We start from the raw sequence: 22,784 nt of genomic DNA, 5'->3' as shown, positions 1-22,784 counted from the left end.
AGGAGAATCGCGGAGCCGGTGGCAAGAGGAAAAAATATCAATTACATTTGTCCGTGTCAGGACCTTGTTTTCAGCAGAGAGTAAAACGGTGCTTGAATCTGTTTTGTTTGGACATCCTGTCTATTTTGGGCTTTTCCATATGTGATAAGTAGGTTCTGAAAGAGACTACAGTGCGGAGAAAGGCCGGCGTAACATGTTCCTTGCGAAAGAAAATGGCTCCTCAAATATATCTACAAGTGCTGATCGATGATATGAAAATATCAAGTGATTTCATAATCATTTGAAATAGTCACTTCATAATCACTTTGTTGGAAGAAATGTCCTTCTGGGTTCGGCTCCAAGTGGAGAAGAAGACACTGGAGACATGGAGGCTGTTTGGAAAGGTGGTTTATTGTTGGACAGGGCCACATGGCTTGAGCCCTGAACAGAAAAGGTGATCACCTGCTTTGATGTTGGTGGCGAAGAAGAGAAGGGCTGAGGGAGGGGCTTGCTAGGCTTTTTATACCCTGTTTAGTCCCACCTCTCTGCTTCCTGTTCCTGTGTAAGAAATGTATTCTGACTGGTTGTCAGACTCCCATGGGGCCATGCAGGGGGCTACTCTCTAGGCTGTGGTGAGTTCTCAGATGCCTTGTAGTCAGCTGAGTATATTATCATGCCTTTCTGTAGCTGCTGGTGAAGTCTTTATTATGTAAAGTGGGCTAGCCTGGCTAGTCTTAATGGGCCTATTGACAAAGTGGGGGTAGGCAGGAAGCTACAGGCAACTATTCTGTCTTTTAAAACATGCTTCTTTTCACATCCAGAGAAACATTCTGCCTTTTCAATATTTCCTAGGATATTTCATTTTTTCTGGGAGGGGGCTGGATGATAACTTCCCACAACTTGATAAGCAGAATTTACAGTCTCATTAACATAAGTAAATGATTGATTAATTAAAATTCAGATTGACCATTCATCAGGCACGAAAGACAAGATACTCACTGAGGTTTAGATGATTGGGCTAAAACGTAGCCTTCTGTGAATACATGGTGGGGGTTTTTTTCCCCATATACCAAGAACTTCCTCTGTGTTGTAAAATAAGCTCTTATCTAAAACAGTATTTATTTTCAGAAACTGCCTATGTGCTTTGTCAAGGACTTTTTCTCCCAAACAATGCTTTATTTACAAGTTCTAACTGTCCTGCTATGCCCAAACAGCAACCTTAGTAAAACATCATCCATTATCCTGTGAATTATAACCACCTCCTCACATTCTGCATAAGTCAGGGGATTTCATAAAGCCATGTGGAAACCGAAACACGTTTACCTTGTGGAAAAATCGTATATGCAATTTCTCAATATCTCACAGTGTGATTCCTCACCTGAAGGAGTATATAGGTACTGTCAAATTAGGGAGAAATGCAGAAAGTCACGAGGGCTGATCACTAATCCATTCTTATTTAAACCAACCCATTTCAGTGGGTGGCAGAACTGTCTGAATGAGTTTACATTTCCAGGAACCAGATGAATTACATTTTTTTGTACTGAGGAATTAGCTGGAGCTTTTGCTAAAGCCTCCTGTATTATCATAGAGAAATCGAAGCTACAATAAACCGCAGATCAGTTCTGTTTGACACTGATAGCTGAAAAGATTTTACAGCAAGTCTTAAAGAGGTTGATTTATAACTGTACATGCAACATAGTTTTGACCAGGAGTGAACACTGATAAGATCAACTTTTGCTAGGTTAAATGCCTTTTATTCTTTGATTGCATAACTTCTTTAATGGACTGTGGAAACGCTATAGACATAATTTGAAGTGGATTCAGAAAAGCATTTAAGCAAACATCCCATGATATGCTGATCAGCAAGTAATCTAGTATAGGCAGATCAGTGGTGGGTTTCAAAAATTGTTCGAACCTACTCTGTGGGTGTGGCCTCCTTTGTGGGAGTGGCTTGCCGCCCATGTGACCGGATGGGAGTGGCTTGCTGCCCATGTGACCAGATGGGAGTGGCTTGCCCCCCATGTGTCTGGATATGAAGATGCCGACGACACTTGTCAGAACCACCTTAAATTTCCTCACACACAGCACTGGCATGCATAAGAATATGATGTAAACTTGTTTTTTAAAAGGCATCTTTGGTTTGCGTTAAAACAACTTCAACACACGAAATGTTCTGATTGCACCACAAACGCAGTAGTCATCCTTACCTTTCACAGAGGCACTGAGTTTTATAAATAGGAGCATGATAGTGTAGAATAATCATATCCAAGGACCAGTGGTGAGTTTCAAAAAATGTTGGAACCTCTTCTGTAGGTGTGGCCTGATTCTGGGTCCACTGGTGGAACCTCTTCTAACCGATTCGGTAGATTTGACGAACCGGTTCTACCGAATAGGTGCGAACTGGTAGGAACCCACCTCTGAGGCAGATGGCAAAACTTAATACTCACTTAATAAGTAGACACATAAGCTGCCTTTAAAATCACAGAGAGTATTCCTTATTGGATATCGGAAAGGATCAGTGCTGGGTCTTCTAGTTTTTCCACTTTTTGTGGATGAAAAGGCATATTTCCTCTCATTTTCAGATAACAGAAAACTGGATAGGATAGCTAATATTCTAAAATACGGATCATTCAAAACTTTATTGGTAATTAGAAAAATGAGCTGAAATAACAGAAAAATAATAACAGAGACAAATAGAAAGTTCTTTACTTAGGAAAAAAAAATCAGGGACATAGGAAAGGAAAATTATTCCTGGAATAGTAACGGTACTTGGAGAAACGATCTTGGAAGCAACCGCAGTAGTAAATTAAATAATGATCTAGCTGAATGTGATATTAGCCATGAATTGTGGTTCCATTTGCCTTAATATGATTTAGTTTAAATTCCTGCACTGAGCAGGATTTGGTCTTGATGAACTAAATGCCTCCTTTCAGTTCAATGTTCCTGCACTGTTGTTATGTGCTTGTGGAAGCACAGTTGCTATGCAATTTCAACAAGCGGGTAGAGAAAAAAGTTTCCAGATGGTTGAGCAGGTAGGAATTGTCATGCAAACCAGGTGTGGGTTTCTCGCCCCGTTCCAACCGGTTCGCTTGGAACGAGGCCGCCGGCGTCCTCGTGCACGCGCGCAGTGCACGCATGCATACTAGCGCCTGTGCGATGCTCCAGCTGCTCCTGGAGGATCGCGCAGGCGCTGTATGCATTCTGCGCATGCGTGGAAGCGCAGAACTCGTCAAAACCGGGTAAGAAATGCAGGCGGGCGGGTGGATCCTTCGGCGTTCCCGGAAGTTACTTACTTCCGGGTTCGCCGACCAACCGGTTCACGGGGACCGCCGCGAACCGCCTGAAACCCACCCCTGATGCAAACTCAGAAAAACCATTCCCCATCTTGGAAAAGGGAACACAAATTCTGGTGCTTTGAAAATATTTTCAATTGACCCCAGGTGACCATTTGGGAAAGGATGATTGGTTCTTCCTAGAATTTTACATTTTTCAAGATCCTCAAAGTTAGTGTTCCCGTCCTTCATATTTCCAAAGTAAATCATGCAGATGCTCAAAATACTGCAAAGGCATTTGGGAAAAAAAATATGTGTTTTTGATTCAGGCCTCAATTTAGAATAACAGTCAAGTCTCTTCTATTGTTTGGACCTGACACATCGGCATCTGAATAAGAAAAGAAATATTCATCCAAAATGGTTTCACTTTTGAAAAATCAACATGCATATTTTTATTTTGCTCGAAAGAGTAACTTGGCCTCAAATCATGGCATTAAAGAGCCGAGGTGGCACAGTGGTTAAATGCAGCACTGCAGGCTACTTCAGCTGACTGCAGTTCTGCAGTTCGGCTGTTCAAATCTCACCGGCTCAGGGTTGACTCAGCCTTCCATCCTTCTGAGGTGGGTGAAATGACGACCCAGACTGTGGGGGCGATATGCTGACTCTGTAAACCGCTTAGAGAGGGCTGAACGCCCTATGAAGCGGTATATAAGTCTAACTGCTATTGCTATTGCTATTATCAATTCTTTGGAGGAATTTCCAAATGAAACACATATCCTTCGGGAAGAAATATCTGAATCTGCTATTTTGGAACTCCTTCGAAATCATTTTGCATACACACACACCCCTCCTTAATTTATGTATACAAGCAGTTCTGACATCACATCTGTTTCTATTGGTTTCTTATCTCCAAAGAATACCTGCTTTCTGATAGAGGGTGACGCTGTCATGCCAAGCATTTCCCCTCAAATATGTACATCTGAATACCAGGGTGGTCATCTTTGATGTCCAGCCGACATCCCTCTTGAAAGGGAAACAGGCTGATAGCAGTTCATGTCACAATTCACTTGGCTTGTCTACAAGATTTGATTGTCCATATTTCTTATCAGGCTATTAGCACACGTACTTGAGGGCTTATTTTTTCCTTTGCATTAAAGTGCTAGCTATGCGCATAAGGAGAACCAATGGGCTAAAAATACACAGTCACTCTTGAATAAATAAAAGTACCTGTAATAAGAGTGGTGAACGCAACATTACAATCTACTAAGGGAGAGTTTGACTTCTTAGGTTTACAGTTCTATGGTAGTAACAGAGCTAAACTTGGAATGTCAGCTCCTACTGATCCCAAACCCTATAGAACAGAGTAACTCCAAGTACAGAGAAAAGTATAATTCCAAAACAGAGGACCCAAAAAGCATCATAACAATCTGCCTATCTGCAGTGGCAGATTGGATGGACATAAATGTATTCTGGAACGAGACAAATTGCCATTTATTCAGGTTCCATCATATTTTATCGACTCTTTAAAGCAGAGGTGGGTTCCTACCAGTCCGCACCTATTCGGTAGAACCGGTTCGTCAAATCTACCCAACCGGTTAGAAGAGGTTCCACCAGTGGACCCGGAAAGCAGGCCACACCTACAGAAGAGGCTCCAAACATTTTTTGAAACCCACCACTGGTCCTTGGATATGATTATTCTACACTATCATGCTCCTATTTATAAAACTCAGTGCCTCTGTGAAAGGTAAGGATGACTGCTGCGTTTGTGGTGCAATCAGAACATTGCGTGTGTTGAAGTTGTTTTAACGCAAACCAAAGATACCTTTTAAAAAACAAGTTTACATCATATTCTTATGCATGCCAGTGCTGTGTGAGAGGTAATTTAAGGTGGTTCTGAGAAGTGTCGTTGGCATCTTCATATCCGGTCACATGGGCGGCAAGCCACTCCCATCCGGTCACATGGGTGGCAAGCCACTCCCACAAAGGAGGCCACACCCACAGAGTAGGTTCGAACAATTTTTGAAACCCACCACTGCTTTAAAGGTAAGGGAAAGGTTCCCCTGGTGCATATGTGCTAGTTGTTCCTAACTCTAGGGGGCAGTACCCACCTCTGTTTCAAAGATGAAGAGCCAGCGCTGTCCACAGACGTCTCTATGGTCATGTGGCCGGCATGACTAAACGCCGAAGACACATGGAACACTGCTACCTTTCCACCAAAGTGGTTCCTATTTTTCTACTTGCATTTTTACGTGCTTTCAAACTGTTAGGTTGGCAGAAGTTGGGACAAGTAACAGGAGCTCACTCCATTACGTGGCACTAGGGATTCAAACCACTGAACTACTGACCTTTCTGATCGACAAGCCATTGAGTCCCCGTGCCCATTTTTTGACTTTTTAAAATATTATGAAATTAAACCACTTGTTAAAAACTCTGGTTTTATTTTTCCAGTTAAAGAATTTTTTTATGTCCGATAATTTGATTAGGAAAAATTACACAGTGCTTCACAGCATCCAGTAAGAAGAACAGAACCACATTTTGATATTTGGCATACATTTGATTATGATTTAGGCCCCATGATTGGCAAGTTCATTATCACCATTGGTATTTATGGCATATATGGAACTGTATTCTTAATGTTTGAAAAGCTTAGCTTCTTTCCAAAAAGCCAAGTAAATTTCTATTGTAAACGTGAGACATAACAAGATTGATCTATTTAATTAGTAATTAAATAAAAAGCATTCTTTTATGGACAACGCATTGCTTCAATATTTTAGACAGTATTAAGCCTGTCTCTTATAATCTTAAGATAATTCAACAAAATACTATGTTTATGTTTACTGAACTCCAAGCAATATATCAAATGAACTGGTTGTAATCTGAAATTTTAAAATAAGACAGGGGACACTTAATTTATGTGAAACAGGCTTGGCACATTATTGCCATATTTTGGTTTAATATCCCAATGTTGGTTAATATGGTGTTACAATATATAAAATGGTTAAAAGATATGAATGTATTCATGAATTATATGTGAAAAACCTGGAAAATGAAGGATAACAGATATTTTGAATATGAGCAAAGGCAGAAAAAAATGTTCTTCCATGTTGGAAAGACAATTCAATCTCATATTTACCATCTTGGTTCATTCAGGTATGTTTGCTTGTTGTGTATGACTTTACTCTCTACTGATATGAGAGAAGAACAGATCAGTATTATTCAATATAGCCAAGGTTTCATCATGTGTTTAAAAACTATGCTAAATGATGATGATCTTATATTTCTAGACAAAAAGGCAGTGGTGGGATTCAAATAATTTAACAACCAGTTCTCTGCTCTAATGACCAGCAGGGTAGGTGGGGGCTTGGTGGTCATGTGACTGGATGGGCATGGCCAACTCAACATCACTCACGTTGATGGGCGCTTCACCTTAGCTATTACAATATAATAAGGGTTAACCAGAGAGACAGTTTCTGTAAGCAGGGCAATAAAGATGAGGCTAGAAACAACTCCAGACTGTTTCCTTCCTGCCTTCCTTACAGGATTAGCCCTGTAAGGTGGAAAAAACAAAAGGAGATTTCTTCCATCAACTGGTTCTCCGAACTGCTTAGAAAGTTACCAACCGATTCTCCCGAATAGGTGCGAACTGGCTGAATCCCACCATTGCAAAAAGGGGTATATAAAAAACTAAGGAACAAAATAAAAAGAACATTTCTTGCTTTTCATGGATATTGGTCTTGTTGAAACAAGCCCTTCAATGAATCTGTTCCTAAATTAATTCTTAACTTTACCTAAGTTGACCATTTTTCAGCCATATCATCTTCATGACTAGAGCCATTTTTCTCATTTCAGCTCCATAATTGGTGCATTTTTGCACAAACCCAAACAAGATAATGTTTCCATCTATTAACAAAATAAAGCACTGGATTGCCAGCTGCTAGTCGTCACTTATAAAGCCCTTCATGGTATTGGACCTGGGTACTTGAGAGACCGCCTGCTGCCAATTACCTCCAATAGACCGATCAGATCCCACAGATTAGGCCTCCTCCGAATTCCATCCGCCGGCCAATGCCGACTGGCGACTACCCGGAGGAGAGCCTTCTCTGTGGCTGCTCCAACCCTCTGGAACAAGCTCCCCGTGGGGATTCGAACCCACACCACCCTCCAGGCCTTCCGCAAAGCCCTTAAAACCTGGCTGTTCCGACAGGCCTGGGGCTAAAGAGTTTTTGCCCCCCTTCTCAAATGGTATGGTTGTTGTGTGTTTTTAAATTTTGTATTGTTATGTCTCGTCTTTTTATTCCCCTGTCTGTACCCCCTTCCCTGATTGAATTGTGAGCTGCCCTGAGTCCCCTTCGGGGAAAAGGGTGGCATATAAATGCAATAAATCCAATCCAATCCAATGCTTCACAGGGTGTTGGGCATTGTGAGGTTGCAACTATATTAAAGTTTTTTTTTTTAAAGACAGAAACAAGGTTTCTTTAAAAAGATTGGAACACAACAATGGAAAGGATGCAATTCATCTTGCTAATAATAATAGCAGCAGCTGAATTCTTCCTAATGATAAGCAAAAAGCTGTGTCAGTTTCAGGCAAGGAAGCACCTTTTAACTAACTGTATGGTTTAGTATTAAAAATTCCATTTTAATCCTAAGCGAAGATGAAATAATAAGAAAGGTTATAGATTGTGCTGAAATGGACAAACTAACTAAAGAAATCCAGGGAGAAGAAGAATCAGAATTCTACCAGATATGGGATAAATGGTATATAGGTGGATGGAGGAAAGAAACAAGAATCAATGAAGGAATATAACAAAACTCAAAAAAACAATAGTTATGAGTAAAATAAGAGGGTTAAGAATGGTGAAATCCAAATGAAATACAATAGAAGGGGAAATAATATAAGGTGAGCGGTATCGATGGATGATTGCTATTATAAAGAACAGGAAGCTCCTGTCCGTATTGTATTGTGTAAATGTGGTGTACGTCTAAGTTTTGTGTGTGTGTGTGTATTTTGCATGTTTGTTAATAAAAATCTTTTTAAAAAAATATTCCATTTTAATGACCTCTCTTCCTTTTCCTTGTCACTCTACTGATTTCACCTTCTTCAAATTGAGTTTTTCTGTTCACAGTTTTCCCATTTAAGAGTGATTGTTGCTTTCTAAGGCTACGCTATCCGAGCTGCAGAAAAACCTTTGTAGCTATTCAGCAGAGGTGGGTTCCTACCAGTTCGCACCTATTCGGTAGAACCTGTTCGTCAAATCTACCGAACCAGTTAGAAGAGGTTCCACCAGTGGACCCGGAAAGCAGGCCACACCTACAGAAGAGGTCCCAAAAATTTTTGAAACCCACCACTGACACACACACGCACGCACACACACACGCACACACACTCACACAGACAGACAGACACAGAGAGAGAGAAAGAGAAAGAAAGGAAGAAAGAAAGGAAGGAAGGAAGGAAGGTAGGAAGGTAGTATGAAAGAAAGAAAGGAAGGAAGGAAGGAAGGAAGAATGAAAGAAAGAAAGAAAGAAAGAAAGAAAGAAAGAAAGAAAGAAAGAAAGAAAAAGAGTGAGAGAGAGATGATAGAAAAAAAGAAAAATCGACAGAGAGACAAAAGGAAGGAAAGAGAGAGAGAGAGAGAGAGAGAGAGAGAGAGAGAGAGAGAGAGAGAGAGAGAGAGAACATATGGCAAGCCACTCCCACAAAGGAGGCCACACCCACAGAGTAGGTTCCAAAAATTTTTGAAACCCACCACTGCTATTCAGGCATCTTCTTCTTCCAGCTCTTGTTCCAGCGACCACCATTTCTGTTTCTCTCCGAGAGACTTCTTTAAATCTATGCTTGTGTCATCGCTGAAAAAAATCTAACCACTTTGACTTCCTTTTTTGAATGTCTTCGATTTTCCAAACATCCGCAATTTGTGTGTTTTCGAGGATGTGTGTTTAATATCTAAGCTGCAAATTCTTGATCAATGCTTAAATCTGGTTTCATTTCATCCAGGTATTAAATGATTTGTTCTTTTGGTGATCTTAAGTGTTCTCCATCCAGGGTAGCCCTCGACTTAACAACAGTTGATTTAGGGACCATTCAAAGTTATGGCGGCACTGAAAAAAGTGTTTTCACACTTATGACCGTCGCAAGCCTCCCCATGGTCACGTGATCAACATTTGGCAACGACCATAATTGTACCCATTTTTTTTCTGTTGTTATTGGAGACAGTAATTGAGTTTTGCCCCATTTTATGACCTTTTTCGCCACAATTGTTAAGTGAATCACTGCAGCTGTTAAATTAGTAATACGGCTGTTAAATTAATCTGGCTTACCCACTAATTTTATTTGTCAGAAGGTTACTAAAGGTGATTATGTGACCCAAGACACGGCAATCATCACAGATATGAGCCAGTTCATTAATACGAACCAAGTATCTGAATTTTGATCATGTGACCATGGGGATGCTGTAATGGTTGTAAGTGTGAAAAATGGTCATAACTCACTTTTTTTTAGTGCCATTGTAACTTTGATGGATCACTTCACAAACTGTTGTAAATCAAGAGCTACCTGTGGCTGAGCCAGTCCCTTGTTTTCCTTGGGAAGATGTATTGATGTCAGGGGCTTTTAGCCTGAACACCAGAAAATATCCTATATCATATTTAAACGCTTGATAAAATTAAAAAAAAGAGGAATGGTTGAAATCCTAGGAACCCCAATGAAGAATTCCATTTTGAGAAAATTACTGCTCATACTACTGTTCTGACCCCCCGTGTCCTACACCAAAGCATGCCGAGACAAAGAAACTTCAAGGATTTATTAAGCTGCACTGGTTACCGATCAGTCTCCGGATACGCATCAAGGTGCTAGTCGTAACTTATAAAGCCCTTCATGGTATTGGATCTGGGTACTTGAGAGACCGCCTGCTGCCAATTACCTCCCACAGACCCATTAGATCTCACAGGGTTGGCCTCCTCCGGGTTCCATCTACCAGCCAATGCCATCTGGCTATTACCTGGGGGAGGGCCTTTTCTGTGGCAGCTCCGGCCCTCTGGAACGAACTCCCCACTGGGATTCGGACCCTCACCTCTCTCCAGGCCTTCCGAAAAGCTGTCAAAACCTGGCTTTGCCGGCACGCCTGGGGGTGATGAGTTCCCTCCCCTCTTGACATGTATGGTTGTGTGACTGTTGCCTATTTTTAATATTTGTATTTCGTTTTTATGTTCCACTTTTCCCCCCTTTTGAATTGTTCGCCGCCCTGAGTCCTCCCGGAGAAGGGCGGCATACAAATAATAAAATTCTATTCTATTCTAACACATAGACTAGACCTTGGCAGCAATCCAGCACAGTCCAGGCCTTGGCAGCAATCCAGTCTGCCAAGCTAGCCACAAGAGTTCTCCAGCTCTAGTGAATACGTTGACTCCTGCAAAGGGCGTGTGGACAATCATTCCTTTTATAGTCTTGAGAGGAGCCTAATTACCACCAGCTGAGTGCAATTATCTCCTGTAACAACGTAACTGTTCCTTACGCCTATTAGCTCTCCGTTGCCGGGCATCCAGGAACAACTCCCTTGTCTCCTCCCCACTGCTCCAATGCATGACGTCAGGATCACACTGCCTTGTCTCTTCCCCACTGGTCCAAGGCACCTCCTGGTGGCCAACCAGCCTCTCTGCGCCCTGCTCGGAGTCAGAACCCTGTCCAGGGTCCTCCACATTCTCCAGAGCTGACTCATAGGGCCCCTCGCTGTCGGAGTCTGGTGGCAGCTCCAATGGCTCCTGCTGGGCCACAACATACTACTATTTTGGGGAGTTGAAGGAGGAACAGAAAGACCTTGGAGGATGAAATAATTGTTTCCCTCAACTCTAATTCCTAGTTCCTGAATCACCCCGTAAAACCCGTTGCCTAAAATTATAGACCAAACTGGCCAATCCATTGTCCCAAAGGTGCTTTTTCCCACAAAGGCAACTGGGGAAAAAAACTTGAAGATGTTTTACTTCTCATCCAAGAAGCTTCTTCAGTAATTGAAGAAGCTCCTTGGATGAGAAACAAAACATCTTCAAGGAAAAACAAGATCCAGTTGCCTGGATGACTGAGAATCTCCATAGACTTTAGCCAATCCATTTTGGCCGAATGCATTACGCAACTCCAGCCATTAGTTTGTTATTTCTGGTCCTCCAGAAAGCTTCTTCAGCTACTATACCCTATCTAAGAAAATCAGACGTGCCTTGAAGAAGAACATGGCAGCAGGCAAATTCTGGAGAAAAGATGAGACTCCTTCCAGCCTTCTTTGCCTCCTTCCGAGAGACAGTGGAAATAAAGAATCCAAACTAATGGTTTTTCCTTTAAAAGTACCCTTTTAGTTGAAACAGGAATTTACGTTGGCGGAGCTGTCTCAAAAACAGGATATAAAATCCAGGATTAGAGACAGCATTGTTAAGAAAAGGCAGCCCTTTTAAACATGGGATTTCCACAGCATGTTCTTGGTGCCAATCATAACAATCATTGTTTCTGGCGCTTATATTTTGGTAGATAACGTTTATTCTTACGAAAAAAAGAATGGGCAGCCAAAGTTCAGCTTATTTGCAACAGCCTGACTTTTTAAAATTCAACCTCCATTATAAGCAGTTAAAATGGGATCAATCATTTCAATACCTCACCAAAGCCTCTAATAAACCTGTAAGTAGCACCTGCTACTTCTCCTCAGAAAGTGATACCACCTTCCAGATAGCCTATGCTTAAGATGAGGAATGATTTAAATTGTTCAAAGTTAGTGTACAGGAAGAAGCTAAGATCAATGTAGAGATGTTATTAACCTCTTTTTTTTATTTCCTTTGTCTCAATATATTTTAGACTGTGTTTGTTAAAAATCTATACCGTGTACGGGCTCTGGGAAGTCGGGGGGGGGGAGGTGGGGTGTTGGGGGGGAGGGGGGAGGGGGATATATATTATGTGTTAGATTTCAATGTAATGCGATTTCACATGTATACTGTTTCTCTTTAATTTCTCTGTAAAAATAGGACAAGTTGAGTACATTGACATATAGTAGAAATACACCAAGGGGAGGAGGAGTGGGATAGAAGGAAGAGGGGTAGAGAGGGATGGGAGAGAGGGTGGGAGGGAGGGTGAGAAGGAAGGGAGGGAGTGGACTGGGAGAGAGGAGTGGTAGAAGGGAGGGAAGTAGGGTAGAGGGGGATGATGGAGGGAAGATAGAAAGTTGGAGGGGGTGGAAGAAAGAGGTGTATTGAGAGTGGAAGAGGTATATTGGGTTTCTATTTTGGGGGGTATTGTTGATAGGAGGAATTGCTGTGATTATTGTTTAAGGTTGTATGGCCCCGGCTATGCACAGTATATATGTGACTGTATGAAAATGAAAAATAAAAACATTTTAATAGAAAAAAAAAAGAAGCATGTGAAATATGTGTGTGTGTGTGTGTGTGTGTGTGTGTGTGTGTGTGTGTGTGTGTAAAAGAAAGTTATACCACCGGCACCACGACTGTGTGAACCAAGTAAGCCATGGTTTGCTTTAATAGGGCATGATGAATAAGCCACCAATAAAGGAGAACATTTGTAGCTCAGGGTTAACGTGAGAAGTCCTTGGTGCTCTCTAAGCTTGGTTAGATTTTTTTTTGCGGATGTTTCATTATTCAAACTAGGTAAGATCATTAGTGCTGGTGGATGTTACTTAGATGGGTAATGAAATGTCTGCAAGAAAACAACCAAATTCAAGAGAGTACCAAGGACCTCTCATGAATAAGCCACCATTGGTCAGGTTCGCACACCACATTCGGCTTGAGGGGCGGCTTTGAGCCAGCCATATTTTTTGAGCCTTACATGCAGAGGTGGGTTCCTACCAGTTCGCACCTATTCAGTAGAACCAGTTCGTCAAATCTACCGAACCGGTTAGAAGAGGTTGCACCAGTGGACCTGGAAAGCAGGCCACACCTACAGAAGTGGTTCCAAAAATTTTTGAAACCCACCACTGGTCCTTGGATATGATTATTCTACACTATCATGCTCCTATTTATAAAACTCAGTGCCTCTGTGAAAGGTAAGGATGACTACTGCGTTTGTGGTGCAATCAGAACATTGCGTGTGTTGAAGTTGTTTTAACGCAAACCAAAGATGCCTTTTAAAAAACAAGTTTACATCATATTCTTATGCATGCCAGTGCTGTGTGTGAGGTAATTTAAGGTGGTTCTGACAAGTGTCGTCGGCATCTTCATATCCGTTCACATGGGCAGCAAGCCACTCCCATCCGGTCACATGGGTGGCAAGCCACTCCCACAAAGGAAGCCACACCCACAGAGTAGGTTCGAACAATTTTTGAAACCCACCACTGCTTACATGTATCATGTCAGCGTTCCAAGTATCATGTATAAATCAGAGTCCAAGGCAAAACGATCCTTAAAGTTCCAATTTAATAAAGCAGACATCTTAGCACATCTGTGTTAATCCCAATTCTGGAAATGACATCAGAATCCCACCCGGTTAAACGTTCATGATCTTGTCCCCCACACCCACAATCCATCACATGGTCCAATCTTCTTCTTCCACGCTGGCATCCACACCCAGCTGCTTCCGGTCAGGTGTCAAAGTGCGGAGACAAAAGATGACCTTGGCTTCTAGAAAAGAATGAAAACAATACATTCCACAATCCTACTCCTGTCTATTCCCCGCTCCCATCAACTATACTAAAGAAACAGCATAATGAAATAAGAGAATGTGTGGCAGGCTAAAATTCTAAAAGGAATATAATTGCAGGCCTGACATATCATAAGGTTCTTTTGGGTAAAAAATAAGAGAAGGGGAAGCTTAGCAAACTTTCTCTGAACATCATGTTTTTATATCATCTCATGACCAAGAATCATTGGAAATGTTCTCCTTTGTTCTTCCCATTATTAATGCTGTTGGTAAGAATGTCAAAATCAAGGACCACGGGCTGGATTCGGCTTAGATTTTAGATCCCATAGGGCCATCCTGGAAACAACGATGGATTGGCCCACGATGATTCTGCCAGTAAAAACGGAACTCAGGTGGGCCATGCGCAGCCCTCCCAACGCCCATTTTTGGCTGCAAAGGCCAGCTACCTCCCTCAGGCAACACAGTGCTCAGGCCACCTGACACAAGTGAAGTTGAGGTGGCCACGCTCCATCCGCCTGAGATGAAACACAACACTGATGTGGCCCTCAATGAAATCGAGTTTGACACCTCTCTGTGTTGTGGCCCAGCAGGAGCCGTTGGAGCTGCCACCAGACTCCGACAGCGAGGGGCCCTATGAGTCGTCTCTGGAGGATGTGGAGAACCCTGGACAGGGTTCCGACTCCGAGCAGGTTGAAAAGAGGCTGGTTGGCCACCAGGAGGTGCACGCCATCGAAGAGCGTCACGAAAAATTACGCAATTACAGGAGGTGATTGTACTCAGCTGATGGTCATTAGGCTCCTCTCCAGACTATAAAAAGGCTACTTGTGCACACACCCCTCTTTGCAGAAGTCAACGCAGGATTGAATGTCGGAGGACATTACTGTGAGCTTGGCAGGCTGGATTGCTGCCAAGCCTTATCTGTGTTTATTGCTGCCTAAGTTTGTCTGAGTTGCTGCCAAGGTCATTATCTGTTTGTTCTGCTTGGCTTTCAGCCACGGAGGTCTTGGTGTCTTGCTATTAAAGTACATTCCAGTTAAGCTTGTTTTGGCATTCGCTACTGGATGGAGAAGAGGATTAGAACAATAATGTAATGAACTAAATTATGAACAGCCTGATACATCATTTGACCTTGTGAATTTACCCATTAAATGCAACGCTAATTGCTGTTTTGAGCATCGATTCAGCAGTAAATTCAGTGCTCTAGGGCAGTGTTTCTCAACCTTGGCAACTTTAAGGTGTGCGAACTTTAACTCCCAGAATTCCCAAGTTAGCCATGCTGGCTGGGGAATTCTGGGAATTAAAGTCCACAGGTCTTAAAGTTGCCAAGATTGTGAAACACCGCTCTATGGAAATATCGGATAACAGCAGGGGTGGACTGCTACGGGTTTGCATGGATTCGGGAGAACCTTTAGCTAAGAATCTGCCCAGTTTGGAAAGCCCGCAAATCCCATCCCTGGCTGGCCCCGCCCACCGTGCCCCTCCCCCTCCATGCTCCTTCCCAGTCCACATGCGGCCCATTTGGGATGCCAGGTGAGTACAGGGCCTGCACGGAACCCAGGGAGGGTGAAAACGCCCTCCCCCCACCGTAGTGCAGGAGGCTGACTAGGCTGTGCCCACCCAGCAACCGGGCAGAGAAGACATGGCTAAAAAATTTTTGAAACCCACCACTGGTCCTTGGATATGATTATTCTACACTATCATGCTCCTATTTATAAAACTCAGTGCCTCTGTGAAAGGTAAGGATGACTACTGCGTTTGTGGTGCAATCAGAACATTGCCTGTGTTGAAGTTGTTTTAACGCAAACCAAAGATGCCTTTTAAAAAACAAGTTTACATCATATTCTTATGCATGCCAGTGCTGAGTGTGAGGTAATTTAAGGTGGTTCTGACAAGTGTCGTCGGCATCTTCATATCCGGTCACATGGGTGGCAAGCCACTCCCATCCGGTCATATGGTCAGCAAGCCACTCCCACAAAGGAGGCCACACCCACAGAGTAGGTTCGAACAATTTTTGAAACCCACCACTGGCCAACACTAATCATTTGAAGGTTTTCTTGACTACAGATGTCAGAACTACTGGTCGGTAGTCATTCAATGCCTTGATGGAGGGTTTTTTGGACACCGGAATGAGAGTAGGGCGTTTGAAGCAAGAAGGGACATAACACATCTCCAGTAATTTATTAAAGATATGGATGAGGATGGGAGCCAATTGATCAACATAGACTTTCAAACCAAGTGGGAGTTATCCTATGTGGCCCTGATACTTTTCCACTTTTGTGTTTATGAAATAGACCTCACACATCTTTTTCTGTGATCACCAGAGGTGGGGCGGGGGGAGGCAGCAGAATGGAATTGGGTATCGGAGACTTAGCGGTTGTTGATGTTTCTGAAGTGGAGAGAGTTGTGATAGTTGAGAGTGGTCTCCTCTCCTCTACCCAGGGCCGGATTTTCCTATAGGCTAACTAGGCTTCAGCCTAGGGCCTCAAGATCAAGAGGGGCCTACATTCAAATTGTTAGCAAAATTAAAATTACACTATTCTAAAAACAGAGAACACTAAAACACTGAACCGAAAATAAGGAGAAATTCTATGCATATGACTAATAAACAAACATAAAAATGTATTGGTTAAGATCGTTCCAGCGCCGCAGCAGTTGGGGATCCTTTTGTCTGATGCTGCCAGATATATTCAAGCTAATTTTTGCATTAACTGAAATTTAATTGGAAAGTCAATTTGGTGTAGTGATTTAAGGCATCAGGCTAGAAACCGGAAGACCATGAATTTTAGTCCTGTCCTAGGCACAAAGCCAGTTAGGTGACTTTTGGGCCAGCCCTTCCCCTGAGCTCTAGGAAGGAGGCAATGGCAAGAGCCGAGGTGGCGCAGTGGTTAGGGTGCAGTACTGCAGCCACTTCAGCTGACTGCTAGTTCTGCAGTTCGGCGGTTCAAATCTCACCGGCTCAGGGTTGACTCAGCCTTCCATCCTTCCGAGGTGGGTAAAATGAGGACCCGGATTGTTGTTGGGGGTGATATGCTGACTCTGTAAACCGCTTAGAGAGGGCTGAAAGCCCTATGAAGCGGTATATAAGTCTAACTGCTATTGCTATTGCTAAACCATGTCCGAAAACCCTTGCCAAGAATATTGCTGGGATTATTCCAGGTAATTACCATGAGTCAAATATTGACTGGAAGTCACATTTTAGAGCACAAACAATGTTTATATTTGGAAAGAAACCTCAGACTTTTTCCACCTTGCAATTGATATGCCAGATGTATTTTATATCAAATAAAATCTTAGGGCTGTTAATAATTCAGTGTTTTTTTTTTAAAGTTCTGTATCCAAATTAGTGAGTTTACAGATAAGTTCCTTCAATTGTTTAAAATGGACATGCTTTAGTGACAAAAAAAAAAAAATCATGGGCAAGCCAATTGTTACCATTTACAGGCAACGTGTGTTCACACACACACACACATATACACATATCTGGGGCATTCAGCAAATATTGGGTTGATCACCATCAGATGGCAGCAAAGGGTTGGCATTTTCTTTATTTCTTCGTTACAATTTGATGGGCATCCAGATTTTTGTACCCCGGACATATTGCTCCGTTCTGATTGCAACTCTGGAGTAATAAAGATAACCTAAAGATAAAGATATAATTCCAAAATGATCCCCTTATTGTGGGGAATGTTACTTTATCTTCTTTGCGTAACCCATTCTTTCAAATTGAACAGGACTCAGACATGGTGAGAGCTAGATCGAGATCATATTTTGGTGTTTTTTTTTAATGTTAGATTATTAAATTCACACTTGCTAGCGATAGTTGCAGACCAGAAATAATGCTAAACTCTAAATATAGTTTCTAGTTTTCTGCTGAGAAATACCAATATACTTCCTGCACTCAGGACCTTCCTGAAAAAGAATAACGGTTCTTCTAGTACCGCTAGAGAGCATATCAGTATTTTTATCAATATTATTGTCAATAAGCATTTTTTGGAGGATAATTGCTGATGTTGTAACAGCCCAGGTTTCCACTGCCGATTACCTCCCAAAGACCCATTAGATCCCACAGACTAGGCCTCCTCCGAATTCCATCGACTGGCCAATGCCGGCTGTCAACCACCTGGAGGAGGTCCTCCTCTGTGGCTGCTCCGGCCGTCTGGAACGATCTCCCCGTGGAGATTTGGACCCTCACCACCCTTCAGGCTTTCCGTATCGCCGTTAAGACCTGGCTGTTCCAGCAGGCCTGGGGCTGCTGAGTTCCATCCCCCCTCGAACTGATGTGCTTGTTGAGACCTTTTTAAAACCGTTTTTGTATTGTTGTTTGTCTTTGTTCTTTCCACTTTTGTATGATGTCCCTTCCCTCCAGGTTTGTGAGCCGCCCTGAGTCCCTCGGGAATAGGGCGGCATACAAGTTGAATAAACCTCTAAACCTCTAACCACTTTTATGAAAACCCTTGGACATTTATCAAGATCCTATGTACGAGTGACATGAAGAGTTAAGAGTTACATTGTGGGGGATCAAGCTGCATCTGTTAAAAAGACAGAAGGCTGGCAATTCCTAGAAACTTAAACAAACAAAGTAAGACTGCCAATATTACTAACATCAAGCAAAGGTTTCCTTAATAAACAGGATTTTTAGTTCCTGGAAATTATAATTGTGTACCCTGTGTTCTCTTCCTCCTTCCTCCTTCCATAGTTATCGCCAGTAAGGAGTTTCTGTTGCATCTTCTTTTAACTGCTGCACATTGTAAAATATATCATTTATTTTTCTTCAGGAGTCAGTTTTGTGTCTGTCTCTTATCAGGGGCTCACAGTATACAAAATTTTCCTGACTCTGTTATCCTCCTTAGCAATTTCTACAACAAGAAGTGTCTTCGGTCAAGAAAATTATGGCAAAGGCGTCTCCTATCTAAATAAACAGAACAGTGCAGATTATTCTGTGCAAAGCCTGCTGAAAGGAATGGTTGCAGAAAACTAAGGATTGTTACAGTATTTTTTTTTTAAATGAAGAGTGGGAGTGAGGAATTAGAAAACTTCCTGGACTATTGGTCTATAAATTGCAAGTCACGACATCCTGTAGATGTTACCTGCAAGCAGTGACGTGCAGTGAGCTTTATGGCTGGTGAGGCAAGTGGGCAAAAGCCACCATATGTCTACCGCCCTATGTCTGCCAGCACTGGGGCTTCAGCGGGGCTTTCGGAAAGCCCCGTCAAAGCCCTGGCGCGGCTTTCCAAAAGCCCCACTGAAGCCCCACCGCTGTGTCCGCCATACAGGCAGGATGCGTCCCACTCTATGGCGGACACAGTGCTGGGGCTTCGGCGGGGCTTTCCGAAAGGGCAGCACTCCGAACACGGCATAAGCTGCGGCCAGGGCAGAGGGGAAAGCAGCGGCAGTGGAGGAAGCGGCAGCGGCGGCCGATGAAGTTCCCGTGGGCGGGCGGTGGCATCGGCGGCGGTGTGAATGTCGGCCTCGGCGGCGGCGGGGGACTTTGCATCGCGGGACCCACCAAGCGCCTTTGCTGCAGACCTGGGTATGGTGCTGGACTGCCCAGCACCATACCCGGGTCTGCAGCAAAGGCGCTTAGCAGCTCCCGCGATGCAAAGTGCCCGGCGGGGCACTTTGCATCGCGGGACCCGCCAAGCGCTTTTGCTGCAGACCCGCAGCCCAGCACCATAGCCGGGTCTGCAGCAAAGGGAGGGAGGGAGGGATGGAGGCATAGAGAAATAGAGAGATATTCACTTGGACAAATGATTTTTGCAAACCATTTCAACTATACAATCACAACAATGCAAAACTTACATATAATTTTGAAGCAAGTATTATGCTATGAAATTCCCAAGTGGCTTCCATATGCAGATTGCTTTAATTTCCCATGTCGGGGATGATAATAACAATAACGTCTTAATGCAGACTTAATCATTCTTAAGGGAGAGTTTTTGAAATAAGAGACCTCTAAGTCTTCTGATGGTTCTGCTCTTGGCGGCTCCCGCGACGCAAAGTGGAGAGTTGAACTTGCTGCACACAGGCACGTTTTACAAGCAAGGCTCCTGCTGCTAAATTGCGCAGTCGCTCAAGTGCAATAGCAATAATAGCAATAGCAATAGCAGTAGACTTATATACCGCTTCATAGGCCTTTCAGGCCTCTCTAAGCGGTTTACAGAGAGTCAGCATATTGCCCCCAACAATCTGGGTCCTCATTTTACCCACCTCGGAAGGATGGAAGGCTGAGTCAACCCTGAGCCGGTGAGATTTGAACCGCTGACCTGCTGATCTAGCAGTAGCCTGCAGTGCTGCATTTAACCACTGCGCCACCTTGGCTCTAGTGCAAGGCATGATTAGCTGCTCCCAGATCTCCCTCCTTTGCATACGAAATTTTTCGCTTTTTAACCCTTGCTTAACTCTTAAAAGGCAAAAAATTCCTTAAGCACAGGAGGCCCATAGTTCTCTCGCCTCCTCCTATAGTTAACACTAAGCAGACTCCAAGTCACTGTGACTTGGAATCTGGCAGCAACTACCTTGGCTTTAATTATTTTTTAAAAAAATCTTTAAAATTCTTTCCTTTTCCTCATGACTGGTGAGGCCACGCCTCCCCTGCCTCTAGTGACTGCACGTCCCTGCTTGCAAGTAGAGGTTTGCTGATCTACTGATCGTTTTATAATACGTGTTAGTATGAGATCTAGTCCGTTTCGTTTTTTAAAAAAATCCATATTTTTCTTTAAAACTCTATAATCTGCTTTCTTTCACACTGTTTGGTAATATGTATATCAACATATGTAACACGTATGTGAACTTTTTTCTTGTCCATCTATCTATAAATGTAAATTCCCAAGAGCCTTGTTTTTAAAAATGCAGATTTCTCTGATATTCTTAGTTATGCAATTTTATCACTGAAAGTTCTTCTCTACCCCTTTTTGCTCCCAATTTCCAATGACATAGATTCTTTTTCAGTAGCTCACAAATTGGGGAGGAGTTATTTTTTTTAACGAGACAATGATTGTTGTATTCAGTGTTGTCAGTGGATTGAGGTGGAGCAGGGTGGGATTCAGCCGGTTTGGGTCAGTTCAGGCAAACTGGATCCTAATTTTGCATCCGATTCACCAAACCGGTTATTGCAAGGACAGGCTGGCCTGCCCTTCACAGGAGTCTCCACATGGCCCATTCATCATGCCAGGTAAATACAGGGTCCACGCAGAGGCTCTGGGAGGAAGTTCCAGAAGCCTGGAAATGGGCCCATTTCCGGCTTCCAGAGATTCTCCGGAACCCAGGGAGGCCATTTTCACCCTCCCAGAGGCTCAAAAATGCCTCTGGAGGCTGGGGAGGGGGAAAACAGCCCCCCCCCAGCCGTGAGGAGGCTGAGTAGGCCACACACCCCATGGCCATGCCCACACAGCAACTGGACAGAGAACCAGTTGCTAAAATATTTCAATCCCACCCCTAAAGTGGAGTATATTTTGGTCAAAATGATGCATATAAGGTAAGTGTTCTGACCCTCCTCGTCCCACACCAACACACGCCAAGCCAAAGATACTTTAAGGAATTTATTAAAAGACAGACAGGTCCTCGGCAGCAAACCAGCACAGATAAGCCTTGGCAGCAATCTAGCCTGCCAAGCTAGCCACAAAAGTTATCCAACTTTTAGTGAATACGTTGACTCCTGCAACGGGCATGTGCACAAACATTCCTTTTATAGCCTGGAGAGGAGCCTAATGACCACCAGCTGAGTGCAATTATCTCCTGTAACTGCACAACTGTTCCTTACGCCTAGTAGCTCTTCAGTGCCGGGCATCCAGGAACAACTCACTGCTGACGTCCGGATCACACTCCCTTGTCTCCTCCCCACTGGTCCAAGGCTCAGGCGCCTCCTGGTGGCCAACCAGCCTCTCTGCGCCCTGCTCGGAGTCGGAACCCTGTCCAGGGTCCTCCACATCCTCCAGAGCCGACTCATAGGGCCCCTTGCTGTCAGAGTCTGGTGGCATCTCCAACAGCTCCTGCTAGGCCACAACAGTAAGGAACACTTTGTTTAGCTTGAACACCTTGGACAGGTGTCTATGGAGATTCTCAGTCATTCAGGTCAGGGTTATCCCAAACTTGATTTTTCAAGAGGCAACTGGACTTTCTTGTTTTATTTTTTGGAAGACATTTTCTTCTCATCCAAGAAGTTTCTCCAACCTAGGCCAATAACATTTCCATAATGTATAATTTTTAAATTTGAAAACTTCATTATAAAGCTTGAGAAGCATGATTTTTGTCATATAGCATTTAATTCATTGAGTTCCAGTTCTAATTACATAGAATGGCATCTTACATTAAATATGCATCTAATAAATTTCTCTGCATTGCTTCTATACATCTATGCTTTTGCTCTAAAAAGAGGATATTTTTTCTTTTTTGAAAGGGAGAATATTAAAATACTTTAATTTTTTTTAATAAATTCTAAATTTCCAGGGAGAGTCTTTATCAAAAAGGCATCTTACAAATACTTTGTATTTGTAATGATGGATTCTCTCTCATCATGACAAATGGGAAAACTTGGGAAAACCCCAAGTTCAAAGTGAAAGTCTCTTGCACTTTGATAGTTAATTTTCCATTTATTATCTTTGTTCTCACCACTTTAATCTTTGGAAGGATTTCCTGTGAAATATAATTGCCAAAAAGGATGGAGCATGTTTAATAAAATAGCTGAGAAATCAGCCCGTCATCCATGACTGAATCTCCTGTATAAATACCTTTCTATATAAGGAATTTTCATGAGTAAAAAGAAATTGAAAAAACATCCAAGGCTGCAAATTTGATCCCATGACAGCTTAACTTATTTTTCAAATATTTAAAGAAACAATTATTCCCTATCATACTTATTCTACTTCTAATACCAGTACTTAACTGAATTTGACTTGATAATTTTAAAAAGA

The sequence above is a fragment of the Thamnophis elegans genome, chromosome 5 (assembly GCF_009769535.1).
Source record: "Thamnophis elegans isolate rThaEle1 chromosome 5, rThaEle1.pri, whole genome shotgun sequence".
NCBI lineage: Eukaryota > Metazoa > Chordata > Lepidosauria > Squamata > Colubridae > Thamnophis > Thamnophis elegans.
Note: the sequence above shows the minus strand (reverse complement) of the source record.